The sequence below is a fragment of the Carcharodon carcharias genome, chromosome 37 (genome assembly GCF_017639515.1).
Source record: "Carcharodon carcharias isolate sCarCar2 chromosome 37, sCarCar2.pri, whole genome shotgun sequence".
Classification (NCBI taxonomy): domain Eukaryota; kingdom Metazoa; phylum Chordata; class Chondrichthyes; order Lamniformes; family Lamnidae; genus Carcharodon; species Carcharodon carcharias.
The window spans coordinates 5,058,683-5,082,059 of record NC_054503.1 but is presented as its reverse complement, the minus strand read 5'-3'; the positions used below and the strand labels follow the sequence as shown (position 1 = coordinate 5,082,059).

General features: G+C 57.9%; 1 pseudogene; it reads left to right on the top strand.

Moving 5' to 3' along the window:
• The window catches only part of LOC121272953, a 126,082-nt pseudogene that overhangs the window by 33,392 nt on the left and 69,313 nt on the right, over nt 1-23,377 (top strand).

Sequence of the window (23,377 nt, the reverse complement as noted above, 5' to 3'; positions counted from 1 at the left end):
TATCTCTGTAAACTCCTCCAGCCCCCACAACCCTCCCTATCTCTGTAACCTCCTCCAGCCCCTACAACCCTCCCTATCTCTGTAACCACCTCCAGCCCCTACAACCCTCCCTATCTCTGTAACCACCTCCAGCCCCTACACCCCTCCCTATCTCTGTAACCTCCTCCAACCCCTACAACCCTCCCTATCTCTGTAACCTCCTCCAGCCCCGACAACCCTCCCTATCTCTGTAACCTCTTCCAGCCCAACAACCCTCCCTATCTCTGTAACCTCCTCCAGCCCCTACAACCCTCCCTTTCTCTGTAACCTCCTCCAACCCCTACAACCCTCCCTATCTCTGTAACCTCCTCCAGCCCTTACAACCCTCCCTATCTCTGTAACCTCCTCCACCCCCTACAACCCTCCCTATCTCTGTAACCTCCTCCAGTCCCGACATCCCGACAACCCTCCGAGATCTCTCCACTCCTCCAATTCTGGCCTCTTGAGCATCCCCCGATTTCCCATCGCTCCACCGTTGGCAGCCGTGCCTTCAGCTGCCCTGGTGGGGGGGGGGGGGTGGCCCTAAGCTCTGGAATTCCCTCCCTAAACCTCTCCGCCTGTCTGTCCCTCTCTCTACCTCTCTCTTTCTCTCTCTCTCTCTCTCTCACTCTCTTTGACCAAGCTTTTGGTCAGCTCTCCCTCATACCTCCTTCTGTGGCTCGGGATCGAATTCTGTTGGATAACGCTGCTGGGAAGAGCCTTGGGACATTTTACTATGTTAGAGGCGCTATATAAATGCAAATTCTTGTCTGAGCCCCACTCCAGAGACCTGAGCACATAGCTCAGGCTGGCATTGCCGGGACCTTAATTGGCCCTGACGAAGGGTCATATGGACTCGAAACGAGAACTGTGTCCCTCTCCGCAGATGCTGTCAGACCTGCTGAGTTTTTCCAGGTATTTTTGTATTTGTTCCAGATTTCCAGCATCCGCAGTTTTCTGCTTTTACCTTAATTGCCCAAACTCGAGGCCTCCCTTCCCTACACTCGAGTCAGTAGAGGATACCATAGCAACCGTGAGCCTGTGAGCAGGAGGAGGTAATCCCTCTGGTGTTAAAATGGCCGGTGTCCCTCCCTTAATCTTCCCTCAGGGAGACAGCGAGGTGCCACCTCCGCTTGGGGGTGGAGGGGGGCACTCGTTCAGCCCATTCCCAGGGGGCACTGCCCTCAACTGGCCCCCCCCCCCCCCCCCACCCCCCCCCCCCGCATCCCCAGTTCATCCCGACGCGCTCCCACACTCCCTCGAAGGAAACCCCCTACCCACCCTCACCTAGCAAACCCGCCCCTGTACCCACCCCCCAATCCACTCCCCACCCCCTCCACCCCCCCACCTCCAGCCAGGCAGCAGGGTAGGGAGCAGAGAGGGAATTCAGGTAGGAGGGGAGACAAAAAAAAAATGGGAATGTTAGGAAGGAAAGTAGCAAGGGAAATGGGAAAACAGCGGGAACAGAAGCCAACAACGAATCTGGTCAAAGTAGTGAAAGCTATTGGAAAGGTGAAAGTAAAACCCCCTCTATCTGAACGCAGCATTCACCACAACGCAGCTCAACTGATGGCACAAATAGGAAAATCGAAAATAGGAGCTGGAGTAGGCCATTCGGACCCTCGAACCTGATCTGTCATTCAGTGTGATCATGGCTGATCCTCTATCTCAACACCGCTCTCCCCATACCCCTCAACACCGTACTCCTGCTCTGTCCCCATACCCCTCAACACCGTACTCCCACCCTCTCCCCATACCCCTCAACACCTTACTCCTGCTCTCTCCCCATACCCCTCAACAAAGTACTCCCACTCCCTCCCCATTCCCCTCAACACCGTACTCCCACTCCCTCCCCATACCCCTCAACACCGTACTCCCACTGCCTCCCCATACCCTTCAACACCGTACTCCCATTCCCTCCCCATTCCCCTCAACACCGTACTCCCACACTCTCCCCATACCCCTCAAAACAGTACTCCCACTCTCTCCCCATACCCCTCAACACGGTACTCCCACATTCTCCCCATACACCTCAACACCGTACTCCCGCTCTCTCTCCATTCCCTTCAACACCGTACTCCAACTCTGTCCCCATTCCCCTCAACACCATACTCCCACCCTCTCCCCATACACCTCAACACCGTACTCAAACACTCTCCCCATACCCCTCAACACCGTACTCCCGCTCCCTCCCCATTCACATCAACACTGTACACCCACTCCCTCCCCATAGCCCTCAACACCGTACTCCCACTCCCTCCCCATACCCCTCAACACCGTACTCCCACTCCCTCCCCATTCCCCTCAACACAGTACTCCCACTCTCTCCCCATACCCCTCAACACTGTACTCCCACACTCTCCCCATACCCCACAACACCGTACTCCCACTCTCTCCCCATACCCCTCAACACTGTACTCCCACACTCTCCCCATACGCCTCAACAACGTATTCCCGTTCTCTCTCCTTTCCCTTCAACACCGTACTCCCACTCTCTCCCCATTCCCCTCAACACCGTACTCCCACCCTCTCCCCATACACCTCAACACCGTACACCAACACTCTCCCCATACCCCTCAACACCGTACTCCCGCTCCCTCCCCATTCCCCTCAACAGAGTACTTCCACTCCCTCCCAATAGCCCGCAACACCGTACTACTGCTGGCTCCCTATATCCCTCAACACCGTACACCCACTCCCTCCCAATACCCCTCAACACCGTACACCCACTCCCTCCCCATTCCCCTCAAAACCGTACTCCCGCTCCCTCCCCATATCCCTCAACACCGTACACCCACTCCCTCCCCATTCCCCTCAAAACCGTACTCCCACTCCCTCCCCATACCACTCAACACCGTACTCCCACTCCCTCCCCATACCCCTCAACAGCGTACACCCACACACTCCCCATACCCCTCAACACCGTACTCCCACACTCTCCCCATACCCCTCAACACCGTACTCCCGCTCCCTCCCCATACCCCTCAACAGTGTACTCCGACTCCCTCCCCATACCCCTCAACACCATACGCCCACTCCCTCCCCATACCCCTCAACACCGTACTCCCACTCCCTCCCCATACCCCTCAACACCGTACTCCTGCTCTCTCCCTATACCCCACAACACCATACTCCAACTCCCTCCCCATTCCCACAACACCGTACTCCCACACTCTCCCCATACCCCTCAAAACAGTACTCCCACTCTCTCACCATACCCCTCAACACGGTACTCCCACATTCGCCGCATACACCTCAACACCGTAATCCCGCGCTCTCTCCATTCCCTTCAACACCGTACTCCAACTCTGTCCCCATTCCCCTCAACACCATACTCCCACCCTCTCCCCATACACCTCAACACCGTACTCAAACTCTCCCCATACCCCTCAACACGGTACTCCCGCTCCCTCCCCATTCACCTCAACACAGTACACCCACTCCCTCCCCATAGCCCTCAACACCGTACTCCTGCTCTCTCCCCATATTCCTCAACACCGTACACCCACTCCCTCCCCATACCCCTCAACACCGTACTCCCACTCCCTCCCCATACCCCTCAACACCGTACTCCTGCTCTCTCCCTATACCCCACAACACCATACTCCAACTCCCTCCCCATTCCCACAACACCGTACTCCCACACTCTCCCCATACCCCTCAAAACAGGACTCCCACTCTCTCACCATACCCCTCAACACGGTACTCCCACATTCGCCGCATACACCTCAACACCGTAATCCCGCGCTCTCTCCATTCCCTTCAACACCGTACTCCAACTCTGTCCCCATTCCCCTCAACACCATACTCCCACCCTCTCCCCATACACCTCAACACCGTACTCAAACTCTCCCCATACCCCTCAACACGGTACTCCCGCTCCCTCCCCATTCACCTCAACACAGTACACCCACTCCCTCCCCATAGCCCTCAACACCGTACTCCTGCTCTCTCCCCATATTCCTCAACACCGTACACCCACTCCCTCCCCATACCCCTCAACACCGTACTCCCACTCCCTCCCCATACCCCTCAACACGGTACTCCCACTCCATCCCCATACCCTTCAACACCGTACTCCCATTCCCTCCACATTCCCCTCAACACAGTACTCCCACACTCTCGCCGCACCCCTCAACACAGTACTCCCACTCCCTCCCCATACACCTCAACACCGTACTCCCACTCCCTCCCCATACCCCTCAACACCGTACTCCTGCTCTCTCCCTATACCCCACAACACCATACTCCAACTCCCTCCCCATTCCCTCAACACCGTACTCCCACTCACTCCCCATTCCCCTCAACACCGTACTCCCACTCCCTCCCCATTCCCCTCTACACCATACTTCACTCCCTCCCCACACCCCTCAAGACCGTACGCCCGCTCTCTCTCAATTCCCCTCAACACAGTACACCCACTCCCTCCCCATACCCCTCAAAACCGTACACCTGCTCCCTCCCCATACCCCTCAACACCGTACACCTACACACTCCCCATAACCCTCAACACCGTACTCCCACACTCTACCCATACCGCTCAACACCGTACTCCCACTCTCTCCCCATACCCCTCAACACCGTACTCCCACACCCTCCCCATACCCCTCAACACCGTACCCCCACTCCCTCCCCATACCCCTCAACATCGTACTCCCACTCCCTCCCCATACCCCTCAACACCGTGCTCCTGCTCTCTCTCCATTCCCCTCAACACCGTACACCCACTCCCTCCCCATACCCCTCAACAACGTACTCCTCCTCCCTCCCCATACCCCTCAACACCGTACTCCCACTCCCTCCCCACACCCCTCAACGCCGTACTCCCAATACCTCCCCATACCCCTCAACACCGTACTCCTGCTCCCTCCCCATTCCCCTCAACACTGTACTCCCACTCCCTCCCCATACCCCTTAACACCGTAGTCCCACTATCTCCCCATACCCCTAAACACTGCACTCCCACTCTCTCCCCATACCCCTGAACGCAGTACTCCCGCTCTCTCCCCATATCCATCAACACCGTACTCCGGCTCCCACCTCATACCCCTCAACACGGTACTCCCGCTCCCTCCCCATTCCCTTCAACACCGTACTCCCACACTCTCCCCATACCCCTCAACACCGTACTCCCACTCCCTCCCCATACCCCTCAACACCGTACTCCCGCTCCCTCCCCATACCCCTCAACAGCGTACTCCAACTCCCTCCCCATACCCCTCAACACCATACGCCCACTCCCTCCCCATACCCCTCAACACCGTACTCCCACTCCCTCCCCATACACCTCAACACCGTACTCCTGCTCTCTCCCTATACCCCTCAACACCATACTCCAACTCCCTCCCCATTCCCCCAACACCGTACTCCCGCTCCCTCCCCATACCACTCAACACCGTACTCTCACCCTCTCTCCATACCCCTCAAAACCGTACTCACACTCTCTCCCCATACCCCACAACACCGTACTCCCACTCTCTCCCCATACCCCACAACACCGTACGCCCACTCCCTCCCCATACCCTTCAACACCGTACTCCCAGTCCCTCCCCATTCCCCTCAACACCGTACTCCCACACTCTCCCCATACCCCTCAAAACAGTACTCCCACTCTCTCCCCATACCCCTCAACACCGTACTCCCACACTCTCCCCATACCCCTCAAAACAGTACTCCCACTCTCTCCCCATACCCCTCAACACTGTACTCCCACTCTCTCCCCATACCCCTCAACACGGTACTCCCACATTCTCCCCATACACCTCAACACCGTACTCCCGCTCTCTCTCCATTCCCTTCAACACCGTACTCAAACTCTGTCCCCATTCCCCTCAACACCATACTCCCACCCTCTCCCCATACACCTCAACACCATACTCAAACACTCTACCCACACCCCTCAACACCGTACTCCCGCTCTCTCTCAATTCCCCTCAACACAGTACACCCACTCCCTCCCCATACCCCTCAAAACCGTACCCCTGCTCCCTCCCCATACCCCTCAACAGCGTACACCCACACACTCCCCATACCCCTCAACACCGTACTCCCACACTCTACCCATACCCCTCAACACCGTACTCCCACTCCCTCCCCATACCCCTCAACACCGTACCCCTACTCCCTCCCCATACCCCTTAACATCGTACTCCCAATCCCTCCCCATACCCCTCAACACCGTGCTCCTGCTCTCTCTCCAATCCCCTCAACACCGTACACCCACTCCCTCCCCATACCCCTCAACAACGTACTCCTGCTCCCTCCCCATACCCCTCAGCAACGTACTCCCACTCCCTCCCCACACCCCTCAACGCCGTACTCCCAATACCTCCCCATACCCCTCAACACCGTACTCCTGCTCCCTCCCCATTCCCCTCAACACTGTACTCCCACTCCCTCCCCATACCCCTTAACACCGTACTCCCACACCCTCCCCATAACCCTAAACACTGAACTCCCACTCTCTCCCTACCCCTGAACACAGTACTCCCGCTCTCTCCCCATATCCCTCAACACCGTACTCCGGCTCCCTCCTCATACCCCTCAACACGGTACTCCCGCTCCTTCCCCATTCCCCTCAACATTGTACTCCCACTCCCTCCCCATACCCGTCAACAGCGTACTCCTGCTCTCTCCCCATATCCCTCAACACTGTACTCGCACTCCCTCCCCATACACCTCAACACCGTACTCAGACTCCCTCCCCATACCCATCAACACCGTACTCCCACTCCCTCCCCATTCCCCTCAACACAGTACTCCCGCACCCTCCCCATATCCCTCAACACCGTGCTCCCACTCCCTTCTCATACCCCTCAACACCGTACTCCCGCTCTCTCCCCATATGCCTCAACACTGTACACCCAATCCCTCCCCATTCCCCTCAACACCGTACTCCCACTCCCTCCCCGCACCCCTCAACACCGTACTCCCTCTCCCTCCCCATGCCCATCAACACCGTACTCCAACTCCCTCCCCACATCTCTCAACAGCGTACTCCCACTCCCTCCCCATACTCCTCAACACCGTACTCCCACTCCCACCCTATACCCCTCAACACCATACTCCTGCTCCCTCCCCATACCCCTCAACACCGTACTCCCGCTCCCTCCCCATATCCCTCAACACCGTACTCCTGCTCCCTCCCCATACCCCTCAACACCGTACTCCCGCTCCCTCCCCATATCCCTCAACACTGTACACCCACTCCCTCCCCATTCCCCTCAACACCGTACTCCCGCTCCCTCCCTGCACCCCTCAACACCGTACTCCCACTCCCTCCCCATATCCCTCAACACCTTACTCCCACTCCCTCCCCATACCCCTCAGCACCGTACTCCCAATCCCTCCCCATACCCCTCAACACTGTACTCCTGCTCCCTCCCCATAACTCTCAACACCGTATTCCCACACTCTCTCCATTCCGCTCAATACTGTACTCCCGCTCCCTCCCCATTCCCCTCAACACCGTACTCCCACTCCCTCCCCATACCCCTCAACACCGTACTCCTACTCTCTCCCCATAGCCCTCAACACCATACTCCCAATCCCTCCCCATACCACTCAACACAGTACTCCCACACTCTCCCCATACCCCACAACACCGTACTCCCGCTCCCTCCCCATAACTCTCAACACCGTATTCCCACACTCTCTCCATTCCGCTCAATACTGTACTCCCGCTCCCTCCCCATTCCCCTCAACACCGTACTCCCACTCCCTCCCCATACCCCTCAACACCGTACTCCCACTGCCTCCCCATACCCTTCAACACCGTACTCCCATTCCCTCCCCATTCCCCTCAACACCGTACTCCCACACTCTCCCCATACCCCTCAAAACAGTACTCCCACTCTCTCCCCATACCCCTCAACACGGTACTCCCACATTCTCCCCATACACCTCAACACCGTACTCCCGCTCTCTCTCCATTCCCTTCAACACCGTACTCCAACTCTGTCCCCATTCCCCTCAACACCATACTCCCACCCTCTCCCCATACACCTCAACACCGTACTCAAACACTCTCCCCATACCCCTCAACACCGTACTCCCGCTCCCTCCCCATTCACCTCAACACCGTACACCCACTCCCTCCCCATTCCCCTCAAAACCGTACTCCCGCTCCCTCCCCATATCCCTCAACACCGTACACCCACTCCCTCCCCATTCCCCTCAAAACCGTACTCCCACTCCCTCCCCATACCACTCAACACCGTACTCCCACTCCCTCCCCATACCCCTCAACAGCGTACACCCACACACTCCCCATACCCCTCAACACCGTACTCCCACACTCTCCCCATACCCCTCAACACCGTACTCCCGCTCCCTCCCCATACCCCTCAACAGTGTACTCCGACTCCCTCCCCATACCCCTCAACACCATACGCCCACTCCCTCCCCATACCCCTCAACACCGTACTCCCACTCCCTCCCCATACCCCTCAACACCGTACTCCTGCTCTCTCCCTATACCCCACAACACCATACTCCAACTCCCTCCCCATTCCCACAACACCGTACTCCCACACTCTCCCCATACCCCTCAAAACAGTACTCCCACTCTCTCACCATACCCCTCAACACGGTACTCCCACATTCGCCGCATACACCTCAACACCGTAATCCCGCGCTCTCTCCATTCCCTTCAACACCGTACTCCAACTCTGTCCCCATTCCCCTCAACACCATACTCCCACCCTCTCCCCATACACCTCAACACCGTACTCAAACTCTCCCCATACCCCTCAACACGGTACTCCCGCTCCCTCCCCATTCACCTCAACACAGTACACCCACTCCCTCCCCATAGCCCTCAACACCGTACTCCTGCTCTCTCCCCATATTCCTCAACACCGTACACCCACTCCCTCCCCATACCCCTCAACACCGTACTCCCACTCCCTCCCCATACCCCTCAACACCGTACTCCTGCTCTCTCCCTATACCCCACAACACCATACTCCAACTCCCTCCCCATTCCCACAACACCGTACTCCCACACTCTCCCCATACCCCTCAAAACAGGACTCCCACTCTCTCACCATACCCCTCAACACGGTACTCCCACATTCGCCGCATACACCTCAACACCGTAATCCCGCGCTCTCTCCATTCCCTTCAACACCGTACTCCAACTCTGTCCCCATTCCCCTCAACACCATACTCCCACCCTCTCCCCATACACCTCAACACCGTACTCAAACTCTCCCCATACCCCTCAACACGGTACTCCCGCTCCCTCCCCATTCACCTCAACACAGTACACCCACTCCCTCCCCATAGCCCTCAACACCGTACTCCTGCTCTCTCCCCATATTCCTCAACACCGTACACCCACTCCCTCCCCATACCCCTCAACACCGTACTCCCACTCCCTCCCCATACCCCTCAACACGGTACTCCCACTCCATCCCCATACCCTTCAACACCGTACTCCCATTCCCTCCACATTCCCCTCAACACAGTACTCCCACACTCTCGCCGCACCCCTCAACACAGTACTCCCACTCCCTCCCCATACACCTCAACACCGTACTCCCACTCCCTCCCCATACCCCTCAACACCGTACTCCTGCTCTCTCCCTATACCCCACAACACCATACTCCAACTCCCTCCCCATTCCCTCAACACCGTACTCCCACTCACTCCCCATTCCCCTCAACACCGTACTCCCACTCCCTCCCCATTCCCCTCTACACCATACTTCACTCCCTCCCCACACCCCTCAAGACCGTACGCCCGCTCTCTCTCAATTCCCCTCAACACAGTACACCCACTCCCTCCCCATACCCCTCAAAACCGTACACCTGCTCCCTCCCCATACCCCTCAACACCGTACACCTACACACTCCCCATAACCCTCAACACCGTACTCCCACACTCTACCCATACCGCTCAACACCGTACTCCCACTCTCTCCCCATACCCCTCAACACCGTACTCCCACACCCTCCCCATACCCCTCAACACCGTACCCCCACTCCCTCCCCATACCCCTCAACATCGTACTCCCACTCCCTCCCCATACCCCTCAACACCGTGCTCCTGCTCTCTCTCCATTCCCCTCAACACCGTACACCCACTCCCTCCCCATACCCCTCAACAACGTACTCCTCCTCCCTCCCCATACCCCTCAACACCGTACTCCCACTCCCTCCCCACACCCCTCAACGCCGTACTCCCAATACCTCCCCATACCCCTCAACACCGTACTCCTGCTCCCTCCCCATTCCCCTCAACACTGTACTCCCACTCCCTCCCCATACCCCTTAACACCGTAGTCCCACTATCTCCCCATACCCCTAAACACTGCACTCCCACTCTCTCCCCATACCCCTGAACGCAGTACTCCCGCTCTCTCCCCATATCCATCAACACCGTACTCCGGCTCCCACCTCATACCCCTCAACACGGTACTCCCGCTCCCTCCCCATTCCCTTCAACACCGTACTCCCACACTCTCCCCATACCCCTCAACACCGTACTCCCACTCCCTCCCCATACCCCTCAACACCGTACTCCCGCTCCCTCCCCATACCCCTCAACAGCGTACTCCAACTCCCTCCCCATACCCCTCAACACCATACGCCCACTCCCTCCCCATACCCCTCAACACCGTACTCCCACTCCCTCCCCATACACCTCAACACCGTACTCCTGCTCTCTCCCTATACCCCTCAACACCATACTCCAACTCCCTCCCCATTCCCCCAACACCGTACTCCCGCTCCCTCCCCATACCACTCAACACCGTACTCTCACCCTCTCTCCATACCCCTCAAAACCGTACTCACACTCTCTCCCCATACCCCACAACACCGTACTCCCACTCTCTCCCCATACCCCTCAACACCGTACGCCCACTCCCTCCCCATACCCTTCAACACCGTACTCCCATTCCCTCCCCATTCCCCTCAACACCGTACTCCCACACTCTCCCCATACCCCTCAAAACAGTACTCCCACTCTCTCCCCATACCCCTCAACACCGTACTCCCACACTCTCCCCATACCCCTCAAAACAGTACTCCCACTCTCTCCCCATACCCCTCAACACTGTACTCCCACTCTCTCCCCATACCCCTCAACACGGTACTCCCACATTCTCCCCATACACCTCAACACCGTACTCCCGCTCTCTCTCCATTCCCTTCAACACCGTACTCAAACTCTGTCCCCATTCCCCTCAACACCATACTCCCACCCTCTCCCCATACACCTCAACACCATACTCAAACACTCTACCCACACCCCTCAACACCGTACTCCCGCTCTCTCTCAATTCCCCTCAACACAGTACACCCACTCCCTCCCCATACCCCTCAAAAACCGTACCCCTGCTCCCTCCCCATACCCCTCAACAGCGTACACCCACACACTCCCCATACCCCTCAACACCGTACTCCCACACTCTACCCATACCCCTCAACACCGTACTCCCACTCCCTCCCCATACCCCTCAACACCGTACCCCTACTCCCTCCCCATACCCCTTAACATCGTACTCCCAATCCCTCCCCATACCCCTCAACACCGTGCTCCTGCTCTCTCTCCAATCCCCTCAACACCGTACACCCACTCCCTCCCCATACCCCTCAACAACGTACTCCTGCTCCCTCCCCATACCCCTCAGCAACGTACTCCCACTCCCTCCCCACACCCCTCAACGCCGTACTCCCAATACCTCCCCATACCCCTCAACACCGTACTCCTGCTCCCTCCCCATTCCCCTCAACACTGTACTCCCACTCCCTCCCCATACCCCTTAACACCGTACTCCCACACTCTCCCCATAACCCTAAACACTGAACTCCCACTCTCTCCCTACCCCTGAACACAGTACTCCCGCTCTCTCCCCATATCCCTCAACACCGTACTCCGGCTCCCTCCTCATACCCCTCAACACGGTACTCCCGCTCCTTCCCCATTCCCCTCAACATTGTACTCCCACTCCCTCCCCATACCCGTCAACAGCGTACTCCTGCTCTCTCCCCATATCCCTCAACACTGTACTCGCACTCCCTCCCCATACACCTCAACACCGTACTCAGACTCCCTCCCCATACCCATCAACACCGTACTCCCACTCCCTCCCCATTCCCCTCAACACTGTACTCCCGCTCCCTCCCCATATCCCTCAACACCGTGCTCCCACTCCCTTCTCATACCCCTCAACACCGTACTCCCGCTCTCTCCCCATATGCCTCAACACTGTACACCCAATCCCTCCCCATTCCCCTCAACACCGTACTCCCACTCCCTCCCCGCACCCCTCAACACCGTACTCCCTCTCCCTCCCATGCCCATCAACACCGTACTCCAACTCCCTCCCCACATCTCTCAACAGCGTACTCCCACTCCCTCCCCATACTCCTCAACACCGTACTCCCACTCCCACCCTATACCCCTCAACACCATACTCCTGCTCCCTCCCCATACCCCTCAACACCGTACTCCCGCTCCCTCCCCATATCCCTCAACACCGTACTCCTGCTCCCTCCCCATACCCCTCAACACCGTACTCCCGCTCCCTCCCCATATCCCTCAACACTGTACACCCACTCCCTCCCCATTCCCCTCAACACAGTACTCCCCCTCCCTCCCTGCACCCCTCAACACCGTACTCCCACTCCCTCCCCATATCTCTCAACACCGTACTCCCACTCCCTCCCCATACCCCTCAGCACCGTACTCCCAATCCCTCCCCATACCCCTCAACACTGTACTCCTGCTCCCTCCCCATAACTCTCAACACCGTATTCCCACACTCTCTCCATTCCGCTCAATACTGTACTCCCGCTCCCTCCCCATTCCCCTCAACACCGTACTCCCACTCCCTCCCCATACCCCTCAACACCGTACTCCCACTGCCTCCCCATACCCTTCAACACCGTACTCCCACTCCCTCCCCATACCCCTCAACACCGTACTCCTACTCTCTCCCCATAGCCCTCAACACCATACTCCCAATCCCTCCCCATACCACTCAACACAGTACTCCCACACTCTCCCCATACCCCTCAACACCGTACTCCCGCTCCCTCCCCAGACCACTCAACAGCGTACTCCGACTACCTCCCCATACCCCTCAATACCGCAATCCCACTCCCTCCCCATACCCCTCAACACCGTACTCCCACTCCCTCCCCATAAACCCCAACACCGTACTCTCACCCTCTCCCCATACCCCTCAAAACCGTACTCACACTGTCTCCCCATACCCCACAACACCTAACTCCCACTCTCTCCCCATACCTCTCAACACCGTACTCCCACTCCCTCCCCATACCCTTCAACACCGTACTCCCATTCCCTCCCCATTCCCCTCAAAACAGTACTCCCACACTCTCCCCATACCCCTCAAAACGGTACTCCCACTCTCTCCCCATACCCCTCAACACGGTACTCCCACATTGTCACCATACACCTCAACACTGTACTCCCACCCTCTCCCCATACCCCTCAACAACGTATTCCCGTTCTCTCTCCATTCCCTTCAACACCGTACTCCCACTCTCTCCCCATACCCCTCAACACCGTGCTCCCACTCCCTCCCCATACCCTTCAACACCGTACTCCCATTCCCTCCACATTCCCCTCAACACAGTACTCCCACACTCTCCCCGCACCCCTCAACACAGTACTCCCACTCTCTCCCCATACCCCTCAAAACTGTACTCCCACACTCTCCCCATACCCCTCAACAACGTATTCCCATTCTCTCTCCTTTCCCTTCAACACCGTACTCCCACACTCTCCCCATACCCCACAACAACGTACACCCACTCCCTCGCCATTCCCCTCAACACCGTACACCTGCTCCCTCCCCATATCCCTCAACACCGTAATCCCACTCCCTCCCCATACCCCTCAACACTGTACTCCCACTCCCTCCCAATACCCCTCAACACCGTACACCCACTCCCTCCCCATTCCCCTCAACACCGTACTCCCACCCTCTCCCCATACACCTCAACACCGTACACCAACACTCTCCCCATACCCCTCAACACCGTACTCCCGCTCCCTCCCCATTCCCCTCAACAGAGTACTTCCACTCCCTCCCAATAGCCCGCAACACCGTACTACTGCTGGCTCCCCATACCCCTCAACACCGTACTCCCGCTCCCTCCCCATATCCCTCAACACCGTACTCCCACTCCCTCCCCATACCCCTCAACACCGTACTCCCACTCCCTCCCAATACCCCTCAACACCGTACACCCACTCCCTCCCCATTCCCCTCAAAACCGTACTCCCACTCCCTCCCCATATCCCTCAACACCGTACACCCACTCCCTCCCCATTCCCCTCAAAACCGTACTCCCGCTCCCTCCCCATACCCCTCAACACCATACTCCCACTCCCTCCCCTTACCACTCAACACTGTACTCCCACACTCTCCCCATACCCCTCAACACCGTACTCCCGCTCCCTCCCCATACCCCTCAACAGTGTACTCCGACTCCCTCCCCATACCCCTCAACACCATACGCCCACTCCCTCCCCATACCCCTCAACACCGTACTCCCACTCCCTCCCCATACCCCTCAACACCGTACTCCTGCTCTCTCCCTATACCCCACAACACCATACTCCAACTCCCTCCCCATTCCCACAACACCGTACTCCCGCACTCTCCCCATACCCCTCAAAACAGTACTCCCACTCTCTCACCATACCCCTCAACACGGTACTCCCACATTCGCCCCATACACCTCAACACCGTAATCCCGCTCTCTCCCCATTCCCTTCAACACCGTACTCCAACACTGTCCCCATTCCCCTCAACACCATGCTCCCACCCTCTCCCCATACACCTCAACACCGTACTCAAACACTCTCCCCATACCCCTCAACACCGTACTCCCGCTCCCTCCCCATTCACCTCAACACTGTACACCCACTCCCTCCCCATAGCCCTCAACACCGTACTCCTGCTCTCTCCCCATATTCCTCAACACCGTACACCCACTCCCTCCCCATACCCCTCAACACCGTACTCCCACTCCCTCCCCATACCCCTCAACACCGTACTCCCACTCCCTCCCCATTCCCCTCTACACCATACTTCACTCCCTCCCCACACCCCTCAACACCGTACGCCCACTCTCTCTCAATTCCCCTCAACACAGTACACCCACTCCCTCCCCATACCCCTCAAAACCGTACACCTGCTCCCTCCCCATACCCCTCAACACTGTGCTCCTGCTCTCTCTCCATTCCCCTCAACACCGTACACCCACTCCCTCCCCATACCCCTCAACAACGTACTCCTCCTCCCTCCCCATACCCCTCAACACCGTACTCCCACTCCCTCCCCACACCCCTCAACGCCGTACTCCCAATACCTCCCCATACCCCTCAACACCGTACTCCTGCTCCCTCCCCATTCCCCTCAACACTGTACTCCCACTCCCTCCCCATACCCCTTAACACCGTACTCCCACAATCTCCCCATACCCCTAAACACTGCACTCCCACTCTCTCCCCATACCCCTGAACACAGTACTCCCGCTCTCTCCCCATATCCATCAACACCGTACTCCGGCTCCCACCTCATACCCCTCAACACTGTACTCCCACTCCCTCCCCATACCCCTTAACACCGTACTCCCACACTCTCCCCATACCCCTCAACACCGTACTCCCACTCCCTCCCCATACCCCTCAACACCGTACTCCCACACTCTCCCCATAGCCCTCAACTCCGTACTCCTACTCTCTCCCCATAGCCTTCAACACCATACTCCCGCTCCCTCCCCATACCCCTCAACAGCGTATACTGACTGCCTCCACATACCCCTCAACACCGTACTCCCGCTCCCTATCCATACCCCTCAAAAGCCTACTCCCACTCCCTCCCCATACCCCTCAATACCGTACTCCCACTCCCTCCCCATACCCCTCAACACCGTACTCCCACTCCCTCCCCATACCCCCCAACACCGTACTCCCGCTCCCTCCCCATACCCCTCAACACCGTAATCCCACTCCCTCCCCATACCCCTCAACACCATACTCTCACCCTCTCCCCATACCCCTCAAAACCGTACTCACACTCTCTCCCCATACCCCACAACACCGTACTCCCACTCTCTCCCCATACCCCTCAACACCGTACTTCCACTCCCTCCCCATACCCTTCAACACCGTACTCCCATTCCCTCCACATTCCCCTCAACACAGTACTCCCACACTCTCCCCGCACCCCTCAACACAGTACTCCCTCTCTCTCCCCATACCCCTCAACAACGTATTCCCGTTCTCTCTCCTTTCCCTTCAACACCGTACTCCCACTCTCTCCCCATTCCCCTCAACACCGTACAGCAACACTCTCCCCATACCCCTCAACACCGTACTCCCACTCCCTCCCCATTCACCTCAACAGAGAACTTCCACACCCTCCCAATAGCCCGCAACACCGTACTACTGCTGGCTCCCCATATCCCTCAACACCGTACACCCATTCCCGCCCCATACCCCTCAACACCGTACTCCCGCTCCCACCCCATATCCCTCAACACCGTACTCCCACTCCCTCCCCATACCCCTCAACACCGTACTCCCACTCCCTCCCAATACCCCTCAACACCGTACACCCACTCCCTCCCCATTCCCCTCAACACCGTACTCCCGCTCCCTCCCCATATCCCTCAACACCGTACTCCCACTCCCTCCCCATACCCCTCAACACCATGCTCCCACTCCCTCCCCATACCACTCAACACCGTACTCCCACACTCTCCCCATACCCCTCAACACCGTACTCCCGCTCCCTCCCCATACCCCTCAACAGCGTACTCCAACTCCCTCCCCATACCCCTCAACACCATACGCCCACACCCTCCCCATACCCCTCAACACCGTACTCCCACTCCCTCCCCATACACCTCAACACCGTACTCCTGCTCTCTCCCTATACCCCTCAACACCATACTCCAACTCCCTCCCCATTCCCCCAACACCGTACTCCCGCTCCCTCCCCATACCACTCAAAACCGTACTCTCACCCTCTCTCCATACCCCTCAAAACCGTACTCACACTCTCTCCCCATACCCCTCAAAACCGTACGCCCACTCCCTCCCCATACCCTTCAACACCGTACTCCCATTCCCTTCCCATTCCCCTCAACACCGTACTCCCACACTCTCCCCATACCCCTCAAAACAGTACACCCACTCTCTCCCCATACCCCTCAACACGGTACTCCCACATTCTCCCCATACACCTCAACACCGTACTCCCTCTCTCTCTCCATTCCCTTCAACACCGCACTCAAACTCTGTCCCCATTCCCCTCAACACCATACTCCCACCCTCTCCCCATACACCTCAACACCGTACTCAAACACTCTACCCACACCCCTCAACACCGGACTCCCGCTCTCTCTCAATTCCCCTCAACACAGTACACCCACTCCCTCCCCATACCCCTCAAAACCGTACACCTGCTCCCTCCCCATACCCCTCAACAGCGTACACCCACACACTCCCCATACCCCTCAACACCGTACTCCCACACTCTACCCATACCCCTCAACACCGTACTCCCACTCCCTCCCCATACCCCTCAACACCGTACCCCCACTCCCTCCCCATACCCCTCAACATCGTACTCCCAATCCCTCCCCATACCCCTCAACACCGTGCTCCTGCTCTCTCTCCATTCCCCTCAACACCGTACACCCACTCCCTCCCCATACCCCTCAACAACGTACTCCTGCTCCCTCCCCATACCCCTCAACAACGTACTCCCACTCTCTCCCCACACCCCTCAACGCCGTACTCCCAATACCTCCCCATACCCCTCAACACCGTACTCCTGCTCCCTCCCCATTCCCCTCAACACTGTACTCCCACTCCCTCCCCATACCCCTTAACACCGTACTCCCACACTCTCCCCATAACCCTAAACACTGCACTCCCACTCTCTCCCTACCCCTGAACACAGGACTCCCGCTCTCTCCCCATATCCCTCAACACCGTACTCCGGCTCCCTCCTCATACCCCTCAACACGGTACTCCCGCTCCTTCCCCATTCCCCTCAACACTGTACTCCCACTCCCTCCCCATACCCCTCAACAGCGTACTCCTGCTCTCTCCCCATATCCCTCAACACTGTACTCGCACTCCCTCCCCATACACCTCAACACCGTACTCAGACTCCCTCCCCATACCCATCAACACCGTACTCCCACTCCCTCCCCATTCCCCTCAACACCGTACTCCCACTCCCTCCCCATACCCCTCAACACCATACTCCCGCTCCCTCCCCATACCCCTCAACAGCGTACTCCAACTCCCTCCCCATACCCCTCAACACCATACGCCCACTCCCTCCCCATACCCCTCAACACCGTACTCCTGCTCTCTCCCTATACCCCTCAACACCATACTCCAACTCCCTCCCCATTCCCCCAACACCGTACTCCCGCTCCCTCCCCATACCAATCAAAACCGTACTCTCACCCTCTCTCCATACCCCTCAAAACCGTACTCCCACTCTCTCCCCATACCCCTCAACACGGTACTCCCACATTCTCCCCATACACCTCAACACCGTACTCCCGCTCTCTCTCCATTCCCTTCAACACCGTACTCCAACTCTGTCCCCATTCCCCTCAACACCATACTCCCACCCTCTCCCCATACACCTCAACACCGTACTCAAACACTCTACCCACACCCCTCAACACCGTACTCCCGCTCTCTCTCAATTCCCCTCAACACAGTACACCCACTCCCTCCCCATACCCCTCAAAACCGTACACCTGCTCCCTCCCCATACCCCTCAACAGCGTACACCCACACACTCCCCATACCCCTCAACACCATACTCCCACACTCTACCCATACCCCTCAACACCGTACTCCCACTCCCTCCCCATACCCCTCAACACCGTACCCCCACTCCCTCCCCATACCCCTCAACATCGTACTCCCAATCCCTCCCCATACCCCTCAACACCGTGCTCCTGCTCTCTCTCCATTCCCCTCAACACCGTACACCCACTCCCTCCCCATACCCCTCAACAACGTACTCCTGCTCCCTCCCCATACCCCTCAACAACGTACTCCCACTCCCTCCCCACACCCCTCAACGCCGTACTCCCAATACCTCCCCATACCCCTCAACACCGTACTCCTGCTCCCTCCCCATTCCCCTCAACACAGTACTCCCACTCCCTCCCCATACCCCTCAACAGCGTACTCCTGCTCTCTCCCCATATCCCTCAACACTGTACTCGCACTCCCTCCCCATACACCTCAACACCGTACTCAGACTCCCTCCCCATACCCATCAACACCGTACTCCCACTCCCTCCCCATTCCCCTCAACACCGTACTCCCACTCCCTCCTCATACCCCTCAACACCGTACTCCCGCTCTCTCCCCATATGCCTCAACACTGTACACCCAATCCCTCCCCATTCCCCTCAACACCGTACTCCCACTCCTTCCCCGCACCATTCAACACCGTACTCCCTCTCCCTCCCCATACCTATCAACACCGTACTCCCACTCCCTCCCCACATCTCTCAACACCGTACTCCCACTCCCTCCCCATACTCCTCAACACCGTACTCCCACTCCCACCCTATACCCCTCAACACCATACTCCTGCTCCCTCCCCATACCCCTCAACACCGTACTCCCGCTCCCTCCCCATATCCCTCAACACTGTACACCCACTCCCTCCCCATTCCCCTCAACACCGTACTCCCACTCCCTCCCCGCACCCCTCAACACCGTACTCCCACTCCCTCCCCATATCCCTCAACACCTTACTCCCACTCCCTCCCCATACCCCTCAGCACCGTACTCCCAATCCCTCCCCATACCCCTCAACACCGTACACCTGCTCCCTCCCCATAACTCTCAACACCGTATTCCCACACTCTCTCCATTCCGCTCAATACTGTACTCCCGCTCCCTCCCCATTCCCCTCAACACCGTACTCCAACACTCTCCCCATACCCCTCAACACCGTACTCCCACTCCCTCCCCATACCCCTCAACACCGTACTCCCACAATCTCCCCATACCCCTCAACACCGTACTCCTACTCTCTCCCCATAGCCCTCAACACCATACTCCCAATCCCTCCCCATACCACTCAACACAGTACTCCCACACTCTCCCCATACCCCTCAACACCGTACTCCCGCTCCCTCCCCAGACCCCTCAACAGCGTACTCCGACTGCCTCCCCATACCCCTCAATACCGTAATCCCACTCCCTCCCCATACCCCTCAACACCATACTCCCGCTCCCTCCCCATACCCCTCAACAGCGTACTCCAACTCCCTCCCCATACCCCTCAACACCATACGCCCACTCCCTCCCCATACCCCTCAACACCGTACTCCTGCTCTCTCCCTATACCCCTCAACACCATACTCCAACTCCCTCCCCATTCCCCCAACACCGTACTCCCGCTCCCTCCCCATACCAATCAAAACCGTACTCTCACCCTCTCTCCATACCCCTCAAAACCGTACTCCCACTCTCTCCCCATACCCCTCAACACGGTACTCCCACATTCTCCCCATACACCTCAACACCGTACTCCCGCTCTCTCTCCATTCCCTTCAACACCGTACTCCAACTCTGTCCCCATTCCCCTCAACACCATACTCCCACCCTCTCCCCATACACCTCAACACCGTACTCAAACACTCTACCCACACCCCTCAACACCGTACTCCCGCTCTCTCTCAATTCCCCTCAACACAGTACACCCACTCCCTCCCCATACCCCTCAAAACCGTACACCTGCTCCCTCCCCATACCCCTCAACAGCGTACACCCACACACTCCCCATACCCCTCAACACCATACTCCCACACTCTACCCATACCCCTCAACACCGTACTCCCACTCCCTCCCCATACCCCTCAACACCGTACCCCCACTCCCTCCCCATACCCCTCAACAAAGTACTCCCAATCCCTCCCCATACCCCTCAACACCGTGCTCCTGCTCTCTCTCCATTCCCCTCAACACCGTACACCCACTCCCTCCCCATACCCCTCAACAACGTACTCCTGCTCCCTCCCCATACCCCTCAACAACGTACTCCCACTCCCTCCCCACACCCCTCAACGCCGTACTCCCAATACCTCCCCATACCCCTCAACACCGTACTCCTGCTCCCTCCCCATTCCCCTCAACACTGTACTCCCACTCCCTCCCCATACCCCTCAACAGCGTACTCCTGCTCTCTCCCCATATCCCTCAACACTGTACTCGCACTCCCTCCCCATACACCTCAACACCGTACTCAGACTCCCTCCCCATACCCATCAACACCGTACTCCCACTCCCTCCCCATTCCCCTCAACACCGTACTCCCACTCCCTCCTCATACCCCTCAACACCGTACTCCCGCTCTCTCCCCATATGCCTCAACACTGTACACCCAATCCCTCCCCATTCCCTCAACACCGTACTCCCACTCCTTCCCCGCACCATTCAACACCGTACTCCCTCTCCCTCCCCATACCTATCAACACCGTACTCCCACTCCCTCCCCACATCTCTCAACACCGTACTCCCACTCCCTCCCCATACTCCTCAACACCGTACTCCCACTCCCACCCTATACCCCTCAACACCATACTCCTGCTCCCTCCCCATACCCCTCAACACCGTACTCCCGCTCCCTCCCCATATCCCTCAACACTGTACACCCACTCCCTCCCCATTCCCCTCAACACCGTACTCCCACTCCCTCCCCGCACCCCTCAACACCGTACTCCCACTCCCTCCCCATATCCCTCAACACCTTACTCCCACTCCCTCCCCATACCCCTCAGCACCGTACTCCCAATCCCTCCCCATACCCCTCAACACCGTACACCTGCTCCCTCCCCATAACTCTCAACACCGTATTCCCACACTCTCTCCATTCCGCTCAATACTGTACTCCCGCTCCCTCCCCATTCCCCTCAACACCGTACTCCAACACTCTCCCCATACCCCTCAACACCGTACTCCCACTCCCTCCCCATACCCCTCAACACCGTACTCCCACAATCTCCCCATACCCCTCAACACCGTACTCCTACTCTCTCCCCATAGCCCTCAACACCATACTCCCAATCCCTCCCCATACCACTCAACACAGTACTCCCACACTCTCCCCATACCCCTCAACACCGTACTCCCGCTCCCTCCCCAGACCCCTCAACAGCGTACTCCGACTGCCTCCCCATACCCCTCAATACCGTAATCCCACTCCCTCCCCATACCCCTCAACACCGTACTCCCACTCCCTCCCCATAAACCCCAACACCGTACTCCCGCTCCCTCCCCACACCGCTCAACACCGTACTCTCACCCTCTCCCCATACCCCTCAAAACCGTACTCACACTGTCTCCCCATACCCCACAACACCTAACTCCCACTCTCTCCCCATACCTCTCAACACCGTACTCCCACTCCCTCCCCATACCCTTCAACACCGTACTCCCATTCCCTCCCCATTCCCCTCAAAACAGTACTCCCACACTCTCCCCATACCCCTCAAAACGGTACTCCCACTCTCTCCCCATACCCCTCAACACGGTACTTCCACATTGTCACCATACACCTCAACACCGTACTCACACACTCTCCCTATACCCCTCAACAACGTATTCCCGTTCTCTCTCCATTCCCTTCAACACCGTACTCCCACTCTCTCCCCATTCCCCTCAACACCGCACTCTCACCCTCTCCCCATACCCCTCAAAATCGTACTCACACTCTCTCCCCATGCCCCACAACACCGTACTCCCACTCTCTCCCCATACCCCTCAACACCGTGCTCCCACTCCCTCCCCATACCCTTCAACACCGTACTCCCATTCCCTCCACATTCCCCTCAACACAGTACTCCCACACTCTCCCCGCACCCCTCAACACAGTACTCCCACTCTCTCCCCATACCCCTCAAAACTGTACTCCCACACTCTCCCCATACCCCTCAACAACGTATTCCCATTCTCTCTCCTTTCCCTTCAACACCGTACTCCCACTCTCTCCCCAATCCCCTCAACACCGTACTCCCACCCTCTCCCCATACACCTCAACACCGTACACCAACACTCTCCCCATACCCCTCAACACCGTACTCCCGCTCCCTCCCCATTCCCCTCAACAGAGTACTTCCACTCCCTCCCAATAGGCCGCAACACCGTACTACTGCTGGCTCCCCATATCCCTCAACACCGTACACCCACTCCCTCCCCATACTCCTCAACACCGTACTCCCTCTCCCTCCCCATACCCCTCAACACCGTAATCCCGCTCCCTCCCCATATCCCTCAACACTGTACTCCCACTCCCTCCCCATACCCCTCAAC